At 39.9% G+C, this 14,135-nt stretch overlaps 1 protein-coding gene and 1 long non-coding RNA gene across 5 annotated transcripts in view; one reads left to right on the top strand and one right to left on the bottom strand.

Annotated features, from left to right (window-relative positions):
• LOC130355921 (uncharacterized) overlaps positions 1-7,474 on the bottom strand; it is a 72,991-nt gene extending 65,517 nt beyond the window's left edge. The window contains exons 1-2 of the long non-coding RNA XR_008888700.1: positions 7,250-7,474; positions 6,332-6,512 (exon numbers count right to left, since the gene is read on the bottom strand). This is a non-coding gene — a long non-coding RNA (uncharacterized LOC130355921). The remainder of the gene's footprint in view (positions 1-6,331; positions 6,513-7,249) is intronic.
• SRRM3 (serine/arginine repetitive matrix 3) overlaps positions 1-14,135 on the top strand; it is a 462,774-nt gene that overhangs the window by 167,031 nt on the left and 281,608 nt on the right. For all 4 annotated transcript variants that reach the window (XM_056556785.1, XM_056556783.1, XM_056556784.1 and 1 more), the window contains one exon: positions 10,286-10,368. The gene's annotated coding sequence lies outside the window, so the exon portion shown is untranslated. The remainder of the gene's footprint in view (positions 1-10,285; positions 10,369-14,135) is intronic.

A 14,135-nucleotide genomic window follows, 5' to 3' on the forward strand; every position in this document is an offset into this window, starting at 1 on the left:
TTGAAGTGATCATGGCTGCATGGCTGTGGAGCCGCGGGAGGACCCGACAGAAAGAAGGGACCTGAGACATATTATGGAAATATACGTTACACAGGAGAAGAGATTTCCCACCCAAGGAGCCCTCCACCACTACAAAGTGCCCATGAGGGTCGAGAAAGAAAGAGGAGATCTGGGAGGGACAAGACCCAGAAATAAGGATTGCCACCCCAGCCATCTTCCTACCCGAGGAGGCCGAGAAGGCAAGCGGATAGAGATGGTGCAAGAACTGAAAGGAGCCAGAGTGGTCAAAATGTGTCTCCTGAAGAAAGATAATATCAGCCCTCCGCGTAACAAACTCCCGTTGCAGGAGGCGTCTTTTTTGGGGGGGGGGTTGAGGCCCTTAACATTCAGAGAGACACATTTAGCCATGGTCAAAGACATAGGAGGGCAAGGAAGCAAAAGTAGAAATGAGACTCACCCACACGGAATAGAAGGAATCCCGATGCCATGGGCTCCAACGAGCAGTACGGAGGTCACGAGACAGCACAAAAGTCCCTAGGAGCCAAAAAGAGAAAGAAGGGAGGGGTGGGAGGTAGGGGGAATACAAGAGGAGACAGGGAGACAGGACAAACAATGGAGAACAAAACAGATATTGCAAACATTCGAAAAAACAAGAGAACAAAGAATAAACCAATGACCAGTAGATCATAGAGGAGGCAAAGATCAAAAATATCAACAAAATATCTAGGCACCACAAGGGCACCATGCCGTTTGGGAGAGAACACCATTCAGGAAGAAAAAAACAGCCCAGTGAGGACCACCCCACGAGATCTTGCCAAAAGCGAATAGAAAAAAGGAGACCGCTACAACTAGCCAATGCCTTGACATAGAACCGCAGCTGCCCAAGAACTCAGGAAATACAACAAGTAGGGCAGGTAAGAAGGCACAGCATGAGAACAGCATAGTGCACAGTCAGTGTGCGGACACCGGTCGGCATCCGGCATTCAGGTCACAGTTGGTGCAGGAGAGCTGCCAAGACCGCCAGGGACAGCCGTGGCCTTATTCCCACCAGACTGCCGGCGACGGACCAGTTACCACACAGGAGGGAGAGGTGGAGGGGGAGGTGAGAGTCCCCAGTCCAGCACTTGGGGCACAGGAATGTCCAGAGTAGAACAAAAGGCTGGAATGTCCGAGTAGGCACGTAAAACAGCAGAGCGATGGATGAGAGGTAGTGGGGGGTTTCCTAGGGGTCCTCCGCGAGGATTTCCCCATCAATCACGGTGCAGGCAAAGCTAATTCAGCAGGCAGAGGACCTCGTGGTGGCGGCGCACTAACACCGTGCGGCCATCTTCTTCGGCGCCTCACCGCGCCCCCCACAACAGCCTATTTATATAAAGCATATGAGTGCCACCATCTAAATTGTACCAACCGTTATCATTATCCTGTCTGCATATACCAATATTTCAGTAGGATCATTTAAATATCTAGTAGAATCTATGCTAGACAATTTGTTAAAGTTTTAAAGGCCAAAGAAGGTAAAAATGCTACTTGGTGGGTATGTCTAACGAAATAACTAAATAATAATACAAAAAAAAAAATGGCTGTGTATTGTTCTAAATTGTCTGTGTAGTGTTTACCACCACTTAGTTCACATGTTAAAGGGGTACTCCGCCGCTCAGCGTTTGGAACAAACTGGTGCTGGAGCCGGCACCAGGAACTCGTGACGTCATAGCCCGATTCCCTCATAGCCCCAGCCATCACGCCCCCTTCCATAGACTTGCAGTGAGGGGGTGGGGAGTGATGTCATGAAGGGGCGGGGCTATGACATCACGAGTTCCCAGCGCCGGCTCCAGCGTTTGGAACAGTTTGTTCCAAATGCTGAGCAGCGGAGTACCTTTTTAAGGTTCAGCTGAACATTCATTTGTCTATCAATGGGCAGAGGAGGATTAAGAGTCTACCCGACATTTATTGTAGCGGTCTATCTCTCTGAGAACATATACTGTATCATGCATATAATAGAAAGCAACAAGGTACTTTGTTGCTTCCTGTGCATGATATAGTTTATATGATTTGAAACTTGCTAAAATGAAGATTTTTTTTTAACTGGTCACCTGAGCACTGGTGAAGAATTATTTTTATTGCTTTGCTGGAGGCACTGCGCTCACAACTTCTCTGTGCGCAGGGTAGGGATGTGTGCTGATGTATTCATCTCCTTTGCCAAAAGTGTAAAGCCTGTGTATCTGATACAGCTGCACCTGCACTTGTTGGCTGTTCGCAAACCATGGTGTCATATGTGTACCAAGACCATATTAACCATTGATAGACTTTCGACAGAAGATTGCACAGTAACAGGCCATGTATCCAACTGGCGAGCATCAGGTGGCACATTAAATATCTTAGCAAAAAAGTACCACAGTTTCTTTTCTTTCATAGAAACATAGAATGTGTCGGCAGATAAGAACCATTTGTCCCATCTAGTCTGCCCAATAATCTGAATCCTATCAATAGTCCCTGGCCCTATCTTATATGAAGGATAGCCTTATGCTTATCCCATGCATGTTTAACCCCTTAAGGACCAGGCCAATTTTCACTGTAGGACCAGAGCGTTTTTTGCACATCTGACCACTGTCACTTTAAGAATGACTATCTCTAAAACGCTTTTATTCTGATTCTGAGATTGTTTTTTCGTGACATATTCTACTTTATTTTGGTGGTACATTTTCGTCGTTACTTGTATCCTTTTTTGGTGAAAAAATCCCAAAATTTCATGAAAATTTTAAAAATGTAGCATTTTTCTAACTTTGAAGCTCTCTACTTGTAAGGAAAATTGATGTTCCAAATACATGTTATATTGATTGACAAATACAATATGTCTATTTTATGTTGGCATCATAAAATGGACATATTTTTACTTTTTGAAAAAATTAGAGGGCTTCAAAGTAGAGCAGCAAATTTCAAAAATTTCATGAAAATTGCAAAATCTGAAGGGACAGATGTTACAGAACTACAACTCCCAGCATGCCTGGGTAGTCTAGGCATGCTGGGAGTTGTAGTTTGGCAACATCTGGAGGGCTACAGTTTGGGCACCACTGTAACAGTGGTCCCCAAACTGTGACCCTCCAGATATTACAAAACTACAAATCCCAGCATGCCTAGACTACCAAGGCATGCTGAGAGTTGTAGTTCTGTAACATCGGTCCCTTCAGATTTTGCAATTTTCATGAAATTTTTGAAATGCTGGGAGTTGCAGTTTGGCCTTCCTAGTGGTTGCCCCAGTAAAGATCACAGTACTTTCACTTTCATTTCCCCCCCTCCCACGTCGTTTCCCTACCTGAGCCAGGATCCAGCAGTCTGCAGCGATGATCAGCTGTTCCCAGGCATCTTCTCCTGCAGGTACCGACCTCCATCTTCTCCCCATGTTCCCCGCGACATCCAGGGGTGGGCAGAATGGGGGGTTGCCATGGCAACCCACTGTCCTGCTCTGCCATTGGTCAGAATCAGTTCTGACCAATGGCAGGGGATAGGAGGAGATCGCAGCACTGCGACCTCACTCCTACCCTGCAAGATGATCTGGGCTGTCACTGACAGGTCAGATCATCACTATTTTCTGGGCTGATCGGATCACCAGAGACCCGATCAGCCCGGAATAGCAGAAAATCGCATGTCTGAATTGACATGCGATTTTCTGCGATCGCCGACATGGGGGGTCTAAGGCCCCCCCTCAGCGTTTGCCTCGGACGCCTGCTGAACGATTTCAGCAGGCGTCCGGTTTCACAACCCGCCCATTGCTCTATGGGATGCGAAATTCCCACGGACGTATGAGTACGTGCCTGGTCCTTAAGACCCAGGGCGCAGGGACGTACTCATACGTGCCTGGTCCTTAAGTGGTTAATCCAGGAAAAAACTTTTTTTATATATATCAACTGGCTCCAGAAAGTTAAACAGATTTGTAAATTACTTCTATAAAAAAAATCTTAATCCTTTCAGTACATATGAGCTTCTGAAGTTAAGGTTGTTCTTTTCTGTCTAAATCCTCTCTGATGACACCTGTCTTGGGAAACGCCCAGTTTAGAAGCAAATCCCCATAGCAAACCTCTTCTAAACTGGGCGTTTCCCGAGACAGGTTTCATTTCCTGGAATACCCCTTTAAACTCCTTCACTGTATTTGCAGTGACCATCTCTGCTATTCCATGCATCCAATGCTCTCTCAGTAAAGTAATACTTCCTCATATTACTTTTTAACCTTTGCCCCTCTAATTTAAAACGATGTCCTCTTGTGGTAGTTTTTCTTCTTTTAAATATGCTCTCCTCCTTTACCGTGTTGATTCCCTTTATGTATTTAAAAGTCTCTATCATATCCCCTCTGTCTTTTCTTTCTTTCAACCTATACATGTTAAGGTCCTTCAACCTTTCCTGGTAAGTTTTACCCTGCAATCCATGTACTAGTTTAGTAGCTCTTCTCAGAACTCTCTCTAAAGTATCTATATCCTTTTGGAGATACGGCCTCCAGTACTGCGCACAATACTCCAAGTGAGGCCTCACCAGTGTTCTGTACAGCGGCATGAGCACTTCTCTCTTTCTACTGCTTATACCTCTCCCTATACATCCAAGCATTCTGCTAGCGTTTCCTGCTGCTCTATTACATTGTCTTCCTACCTTTAAGTCTTCTGAAATAATTACTCCTAAATCGCTTTCCTCAGATACTGAGGTCAGGACTGTGTCAAATATTCTATATTCTGCCCGAAGGTTTTTACACCCCAGGTGCATTATCTTACACTCATCCACATTAAATTTCAGTTGCCAGAGTTCTGACCATTCTTCTAGTTTGCCTAAATCCTTTTCCATTTGGCGGATCTCTCCAGGAACATCAACCCTCTTACATATCTTTGTGTCATCAGCAAAAAGACACACCTTACCATCAAGACCTTTTGCGATATTACTAATGAAGATATTAAACAAAATTGGTCCCAATACAGATCCCTGAGGTACCCCACTGGTAACAAGACCTTGCTCTGAATATACTCCATTGATTACAACCCTCTGTTGTCTGTCTGTAGTTTATTGATAGGTCTTCTATGTGGGACAGTGTCAAAAGCCTTACTAAAATCTAGATATGCGATGTCTACTGCCCCTCCGCCATCTGTTATTTTAGTCACCCAGTCAAAAAAATCTATAAGATTTGTTTGACATGATCTCCCTGAAGTAAACCCATGTTGTTTTTCATCTTGCAATCCATGGTATTTTAGATGTTCTACAATCCTATCCTTTAGTAGGGTTTCCATTTATTTCCCCTCTATTGATGTCAGACTTACTGGCATATAGTTGCTTGATTTCTCCCTACTACCTTTATTGTGAATGGGCACAACATTTCTAATTTCCAATCTTCCGGGACAACTCCTGTTACCAGTGATTGGTTAAATAAATCTGATAATGGTTTTGCTAGTTCACCGCTATGCTCTTTTTTAAAAATAATTTTGGGTGTATCCCATGAGGCCCCTGTGACTTATTTGTCTTCACTTTTGACAGCAAACGTAGAACCTCTTACTCTAAAGACACATGCATCAAACGATTCCTTAGTCTTCTTCCCTAATGGAGGTCCTTCTCCTTCTTTTTCTTCTGTAAAAACTGAACAGAAGTGTTCATTAAGGCAGTCAGCTAGCACTTTATTCTCTTCTACATACCTTCCTTCCTTTGTTTTTAATTTAGTCATTCCATGTTTTAATTTCCCTTTTTCATTTATATATCTGAAGTATGTCTTTTCCCCTTTTTTTCACAGACTGAGCTAGTTTTTCTTCTGCCTGCGCTTTAGAAGTTCTTATAACTTGCTTGGACTCTTTTTGCCTAATCTTGTAGATTTCCCTATCTTCATTGCTCTGGGTTGTTTTATAATTACTAAATGCTAGCTTTTAGTTTTTTATGATTTTGGCCACTTCTGCTGATTACCACAGTGGTCTCTTCCTTTTTCTGCTTTTACTGACAAGTCTAATGCAATTTTCTGTTGCCTTCAATAATGTATTTTTTAAGTAGTCCCGTTTCTCCTGGACTCAATGTAATCCATTACAGTCTGATAGGGACTCATTTATGACTAATCTCATTTTTAAAAAGTCTGTTTTTCTAAAATATAAAACTTTTGTTTTTGTGTGGTGTGACTCCTTCACTGTCCTTATATTAAATCACACTGGCTGGTGATCACTAGATCCCTAGCTTTCACCTATAATAACATCATATACAAAATCCCCAGCAGTTCTGGGCTGATTCTTTACACTTCTTATGATCTTTGAATCTCCACAATGGGAGATCCTGTATGGAGCCCCCGACCGAGGGTGTTTCTTATATTTGCAAATACTCGCACCTGTTTTAAACTTCTCACCAATGTGCTTGGCCATTCCAGAGTCTGATTGCTTCTGTTGACAGGTGTCTTTTTTACAGGTAACAAGCTGAGATTAGGAGCACTCCCTGTAAGAGAGGGAATCAGTTCATAACTTTTTTATTTCTTCTGGATTTGTTTGTTGTCTTTCACTGTTCAAATAAACCTAAGATTAAAATTATAGAATGATCATTTATTTGTCAGTGGGAAAATGTACAAAATCAGCACGGGATCAAAAACATTTTTTTCTTTACTGTAGAGTGCCTAGGTAAAGTTATTGATATTCAGGAACGTTCATTTTTTTTTAGCTCCTAAAGAAGTCAAAAAAGGATAAGGTGTCCAGTACTTGTCAGATTTTCAGATGGGGAGTCTAGGAAAAGGAGCATATTGTCTGTAAAGTATGTTAACATAACTTCCTCACTACCAACCTGCACTCCTTTATAGAACTCAGAATGTTTTAGGTGGTCCTGGACCGCTAGCAGTTCAGATAGTAATGAAATATCCTGATTGTGAACATATATATATAGGTCTATAAGATCCTGGTTTAAATGTGGCCAGTGATTTGCAGGACATCTGGAGGCCAGAGATGGTAGGTCAGGGTCCAAAATAAGAGCACTGATGAGGTCTGATTTACTAGTAGTGCCCTTGATAAATTTCTCCTTGGATCTATTTAGTGCCAAAGAGGTAGGAGAGGGCAGATCACTAATTTGTGTTGGGTGTTATAGCTGAAAATCGGGTGCAAGGGGAAGCATGGTCCCGATCTCCTCTATGCGCTTCCTAACATTTGTGCGCTTGAACCAAAAGTCATCCAGCTTTTACAAAAACTGATATAACTAAGGTGTAGCTGCCTAGGATTTTTACCAACTCGACAGAAGCAGAAAAATCAAGAATATATATTTATACCTCTGACTACTTGTATTAGAGGTTAAAATGGCCATTGTGTCTGCTCTTGCTCTTTTAGTACCGTAATTGTGGAGAGGAGCTCATTCATCCTTTCACAATCATAGCTTCTGGGTCAAGCTACAATCTTTCTATGTCCTCTTATGATTTATTTTGTACTGCTCTTCCTGACAGTAGCATAAGTAGTAAATTTGGTGGCGGACAGCATTCACAAATAGGCCACAGTGAGATCAGGACACTTGTTATTTCAGTTGAACTGTTATAACTGACAATTTGCGCTACCTCCTCAGTTGTTGTAGATAAACGAATAAATCTGACACAACACTTAACCCCTGATTAACAAACAATGCTGTGTCCTCACCTGCTCCTTCCTTCTTAGCTATTCATGATGGAAACTACCAGAAGCTCTTCTCTGTCTTAACATTACATCTTTACACGTGCATGTAAATTCACGTTTCACAATTGGTGGCTTCATCCAGAGATAGCTAAACAATGGGCTAAACTTATTTGGTGCATAGCAGACTGGACTCCCAGAGATTATTTGCCATTTAAATGTATATTGGCAAAAAAACAGACCAAGTGCAGTCACATGTAGTCTATGTTTGGTCTGTTGATCCATATGAGTAGGTATGCCACGGTGTACATTGAAATATCTTTTTGATGGGATCACCACGTACAGTTTCAAGAAAAAGTATGTGAACCCTTTGGAATTGTATGTATTTCTGCACAAATTGGTCATATAATGTGATCTGATCTTCATCTAAGTCACAACAATAGACAATCACAGTCTGCTTAAAGGGGTACTCCGGTGAAAACCTTTTATTTTTTTAAATGAGCTGGTGCAGAAAGTTAAACAGATTTGTAAATTACTTCTATTAAAAAAATCTTAATCCTTTTGGTACTTTTTAGCAGCTGTATGCTACAGAGTAAATTCTCTACTTTTTGAATTTCTTTTTTGTGTTGTCCACAGTTCTCTCTGCTGACACCTCTGTCTGTGTCAGGAACTGTCCAGAGCAGCATAGGTTTGCTATGGGGATTTTCTCCTGCTCTGGACAGTTCCTGATATGGGCATCAGGTGTCAGCAGAGAGCACTGTGGACAACACAAAAAAGAAGTTCAAAAAATAAAGATTTTCCTCTGTAGCAAACAGCTGCAAAAAAGTACTGAAAGGATTAAGATTTTTTAATAGAAGTAATCTATAAATCTGTTTAACTTTCTGGCACCAGTTCATTTAAAAAAAAAAAAGTTTTCCACCGGAGTACCCCTTTAAAAATAATAACAGAAAAAGAATTAAATCTTACCTAATGTAAACATTCACAGTGCAGGTGGAAAAAGTATGTGAACATTTGGATTTAATAACTGGTTGAACTTTGGCAGCAATAACTTCAACCAGATGTTTCCTGTAGTTCCAGATCAGATGTGCACAACGGTCAGGAGAAATTTTTGACCACTTTACAGAACAGTTTCAGTTCTGCGATATTCTTGGGATGTCTGGTGTGAATCGCTTTCTTGAGGTCATGCCACAGCATCTCAATTGGGTTGAGGTCAGGACTCTGACTGGGCCATTCCAGAAGCCGTATTTTACTTCTATGCTTTGGGTCGTTTTCCTGTTGCAACACCCATCTTCTGTTGAGCTTCAGCTGGTGGACAGATGGCCTTAAGTTTTCCTGCAAAATGTCTTGATAAACTTGGGAATTCATTTTTCCTTCGATGATAGCAATCCGTCCTGGCCCTGACGCAGCAAAGCAGCCCCAAACCATGATGCCCCAACACCAAACTTCACAGTTGGGATGAGGTTTTGATGTTGATGTGCTGTGTCTCTTTTTATTAAAACATATTGTTGTGTGTTTCTTCCAAACAACTCAACTTTGGTTTCATCTGTCCACAGAATATTTTGCCAGTACGACAGTAGAACATCCAGGTGCTCTTGTGCAAACTGTAAACATGTGGCAATGTTTTTTTGGACAGCATTTGCTTCCTCTGTGGTATCCTCCCATGAAATCCATTCTTGTTTAGTGTTTTACGTTTCGTAGATTTGCTAACAGGGATGTTAGCATATGCCAGAGACTTTTGTAAGTCTTTAGCAGACACTCTAGGATTCTTCTTCACCTCATTGAGCAGTCTGCATTGTGCTCTTGCAGTCATCTTTACAGGACAGCCACTTTTAGGGAGAGTAGCAACAGTGCTGAACTTTCTCCATTTATAGACAATTTGTCTTACCAAGGACTGATGAACAGCAAGGCTTTTGAAAATACTTTTATAACCCTTTCCAGCTTTATGCAAGTCAACATTTCTTAATCGTAGGTCTTCTGAGAGCTCTTTTGTGCGCGGCATCATTCACATCAGCCAATGCTTCTTGTGAAAAGCAAACCCAGAACTGGTGGGTGTTTTTTTTTTATAGGACAGGGCAGCTGTAAACAACACCTCCAATCTCATCTCATTGATTGGACTCCACTTGGATGACACCTCACTCCAATTAGCTCTTGGAGAGGTCATTAGTCTAGGGGTTCACACACTTTTTCCACCTGCACTGTGAATGTTTACATGGTGTGTTCAATAAAAACATGGTAAGATTTAATTAATGTTGTGTTATTAGTTTAAGTAGACTGTGATTGTCTATTGTTGTGGCTTAGATGAAGATCAGATCACATTGTATGACCAATTTGTGCAGAAAACCATATAATTCCAAAGGGTTCACATACTTTTTCTTGCAACTGTATCGTACAGCTGAAATATGATTTTAACAGCAACTTAAGTGTCTGTGGTGCAATTATATGCCTGATAAGAGATAAAAAATATTATTGCCGCTATAGTGCAAAATAGCGTTTATGAGGGTTCATAATAATAACAGTTATATTATTTTATGATGAAACCATAGAAATAAAATGCTTGCATCCTACAGAGTCAGCATAGATAAAATCAATTGCAATAGTGAGCCTCCATGCTTTGCCAAGTGTAATTGTTACTTGCTGTTCTCTATTGACTGTATCCTTAATGGTTGGATGAACTTTGCTAATTTCAGTGTATTTTCTTTGTGCAGGTATTCTATGAGGAATCCATCACATGGCATGAACTGACTTGTGAAATTTAGTCTCAATATTCTTCATCTACCAGTATTGACAGGTAATTTTTACATTGTGTGTAATACTGATAAGTAATACTAATTTGTGTGTAATACTGATAATAATACTGACAAGTTAATGTATGAAAAGAGAAGGGTGCAAATATGTTTTTTGGAGTAGAACTTTTAACTTATTAATATTAGTGTAATATTTTACTATACCACAAACTATTTGTTTGATTGGAAGTTGAAGCACTGTGGTCAGTGATTCCCACAGCCGTCTTGCAATGCTTGGGTTTTGGTTTCAAATATACCAAATGGCAACATCTGCATGAAACATATAGATAGTGTGATCTATATATGGCCAATGTTTTCCTATGGCTTCTATGGCACCAACATATTTAGCATAGAATGTTTTTTTTTTATTTATTTATTTATTGAGTTTTTAAAATATTCATCATAGAATTTGAATGGAGGATGTGTGCATAATCACAGCTGAATTAAGAACTTGTCTTCAGGATAGTGGATATTGACCTGATTGGTGGGAGGCTGACCACTGGGAACCCCTCTGATCCCAAGAGGGATCAAAATTCTCCCCATAAATGAACGGAGGACACCATGTGATAAGCGCTAAACTTTGCAATGTTTGGTGGCTCCAAAGAGCATGATTGGTCCCCTACTGATCAGCTTGATATCCCCTATTCTTCTCATAGGGGATAACTTCTTCAGGTGGGAAAACCTCTTTAATAAAGTCTGAAGCTTCAGAACATAAATGATCAAATTGACTAGAGAAAGATGACCAGAAAAATTGTAACCTTTTCAATACAGATGCTAAAATTTTGATTTAAATAAGATCCTGTAATTTTTTTTGTTCTGTTTGTTTTTTTTGCAATATAAGTCCTCATTTGGAAATAAATAATATTAAGCCATAGCATAGCGCATTAAGAGGCTTAGGCTATACATAAGCTGGTTCACCAAGCATGGCTTCTTAAAAATAGACAGCCTGCAGACTTTACAAGATAAATGAAGAAAGAACAGAATGTCAGGCTTAAATATAGAAAGGTTGATTGTGTTCACTAAAGCGAAGAGCTACTGGTAAAGGTATGCAAACATTTCCCTCTTAAGGGCTTGTAAATGTATTTACAAAAACTCTAACATATATACATTTATATACATTTTTTTTTTACTATTTTTTGCGGTCTTGTACATAGCTTTTCTTACCTGCTTAAACGGTTTGTCCACAGATTCCAATTCCTGGTGTTCCTTTGACTCCCTCTCAGCGCATCCACCTAATGTGTCCAGTGCTGGTGGTGACACATGCTCAGTAGTATTCTTGTATACAGGTAGCAAGAGTGATTCCTGCTACTATACAGGCCAAGCAATAATAAGTAGAACACTAAGAGCGGCTTCTTCTCACCAGCATCGGATATATTATTCGGATGTTCTAGCAAAAGAAAAACAAAAGAACACCAGAGAGTGCCATAAAATGAATGTTACAGCAATATCTAAACAGAAGAGCAATTTTTTAAGTAATTGCCCTTGAAATGACTTCTGGCAGTTGTACGGCAAACAAGGAAAAATAATATTTAGGAGACATCAGGGGCCAAAGGAGCTGCCAAAACCACATGAATAACTACGGGGGGACACAGAACAGGTGTTGTGGTGGCTTTGGGGCATTTTTATTTTTCTTAACTTTCCTGGTGAACTCCTTTAACCCCTTAAGGATGCAGCCCTTTTTCACCTTAAGGACTGAGCCCTTTTTCGCAATTCTGACCACCGTCGCTTTACGAATTAATAACGTAAAAACGCTTTTACCGAATATTCTGATTCTGAGATAGTTTTTTTCGTGACATATTCTACTTTATTTTGGTGGTAAATTTTCGGCGTTACTTGCATCCTTTTTTGGTGAAAAATCCCAAAATTTCATGAACATTTTGAAAATGTAGCATTTTTCTAACTTTGAAGCTCTCTACTTGTAAGGAAAATGGATATTCCGAATTAATTTTATTTTTATTCACAAATACAATATGTCCACTTTATGTTGGCATCATAAAATGGATATATTTTTGTTTTTTGAAAAAATTAGAGGGCTTCAAAGTAGAGCAGCAATTTTCAAAAATGTCATGAAAATTGCTAAATCTGAAGGGACAGATGTTACAGAACTACAACTGGTGACAGAAAGTTAAACAGATTTGTAAATCACTTCTATTAAAATATCCCAATCCTTCCAGTAGTTATCAGCTGCTGTATGCTCCACAGGAAGTTCTTTTCTTTTTGAATTTCCTTTCTGCCTGATTACAAGTGCTCTCTGCTGACACCTCTGTCTATGTCAGGTACTGTCCAGAGCGGTTTGAGAGGTTTGCTATGGAGATTTGCTCCTACTCTGGACAATTCCTAAAATTGACAGAGGTGTCAGAAGAGAGCACTTGTGGTCAGGCAGAAAGGAGTACTTCCTGTTTATTATAAGTACAGGAAGGATTGGGATTTTTTTAATAGAAGTAATTTACAAATCTGTTTAACTTTCTGGCACCAGTTGATTTTAAAGAAAATGTTTTCCAGTGGAGTACCACCTTAAGATTGTTTAATAGAAGTCATTTACAAATCTGTTTAACTTTCTGGCACCAGTAAAAAAATAAAAATTACCACCGTAGTACCCCTTTAACTGCTAATACTGTTTATTGCTATGCATTGCCAGAAGAAGAAGATTGCAGCAGGAGGCAGGTGAGGAGACCTCCAGCTGCCATCTGGACCACCATTACGATGCAGGTGGTACGATGAGTCTAAGTCACGATAATACTACAGATGCCATGATAAGTATTGTTCACGGAATCTGAAGGGTTAGTGGAAGACATCAGTGTGACCGCTATTGCCCGCCATAACCTTTGGGTCCCCGGCTGCCACTTCATGTACAGAATGAAAAGGAGTTTAAATTTAAAAATGAGTTATTCTATATAGATGTCGGTAGCATATCTTCTTCTTAATCCCTTAAGGACTCAGGGTTTTTCAGTTTTTGCATTTTTGTTTTTTCCTCCTTACCTTTAAAAAATCATAACCCTTTCAATTTTCCACCTAAAAATCCATATTATGGCTTATTTTAGCATCACCAATTCTACTTTGCAGTGACACTAGTCATTTTACTCAAAAATCCACGGCGAAACGGAAAAAAAAATCATTGTGCGACAAAATCGAAGAAAAAAACACAATTTTGTAACTTTTGGGGGCTTCAGTTTCTACGCAGTGCATATTTCGGTAAAAATGACACCTTATCATTATTCTGTAGGTCCATACAGTTAAAATAATACCCTACTTATACCAGTTTAATTTTGTCGTACTTCTGGAAAAAATCATAACTACATGCAGGAAAATGTATACGTTTAAAAATGTCATCTTCAGACCCCTATAACTTTTTTATTTTTCCACGTGAGGGCTCATTTTTTGCGCCGTGATCTGTTTTTATCTGTTTAACTGTTTAAGTTTTTATCGGTACCATTTTTGTTTTGGTCAGACTTTTTGATCACTTTTTATTCATTTTTTAATCCAAAAATACGCTTTTTTGGACTTTGGAATTTTATTACGTGTACGCCATTGACCATGCGGTTTAATTAATGATATATTTTTATAGTTCGGACATTTACGCACGCGGCGATACCACATATGTTTATTTTTATTTACACTGTTTTATTTTTTTTATGGGAAAAGGGATGTGATTTAAACTTTTGTTAGGGAAGGGGTTAAATGATCTTTATCACTTTTTTTTTGCAGTGTGTTAGCTCCCATAGGGACCTATAACACTCCACACACTGATCTTTTACACAGATCACTGGCGTGT

The sequence above is a fragment of the Hyla sarda genome, chromosome 2 (assembly GCF_029499605.1).
Source record: "Hyla sarda isolate aHylSar1 chromosome 2, aHylSar1.hap1, whole genome shotgun sequence".
In the NCBI taxonomy this organism is placed as follows: domain Eukaryota; kingdom Metazoa; phylum Chordata; class Amphibia; order Anura; family Hylidae; genus Hyla; species Hyla sarda.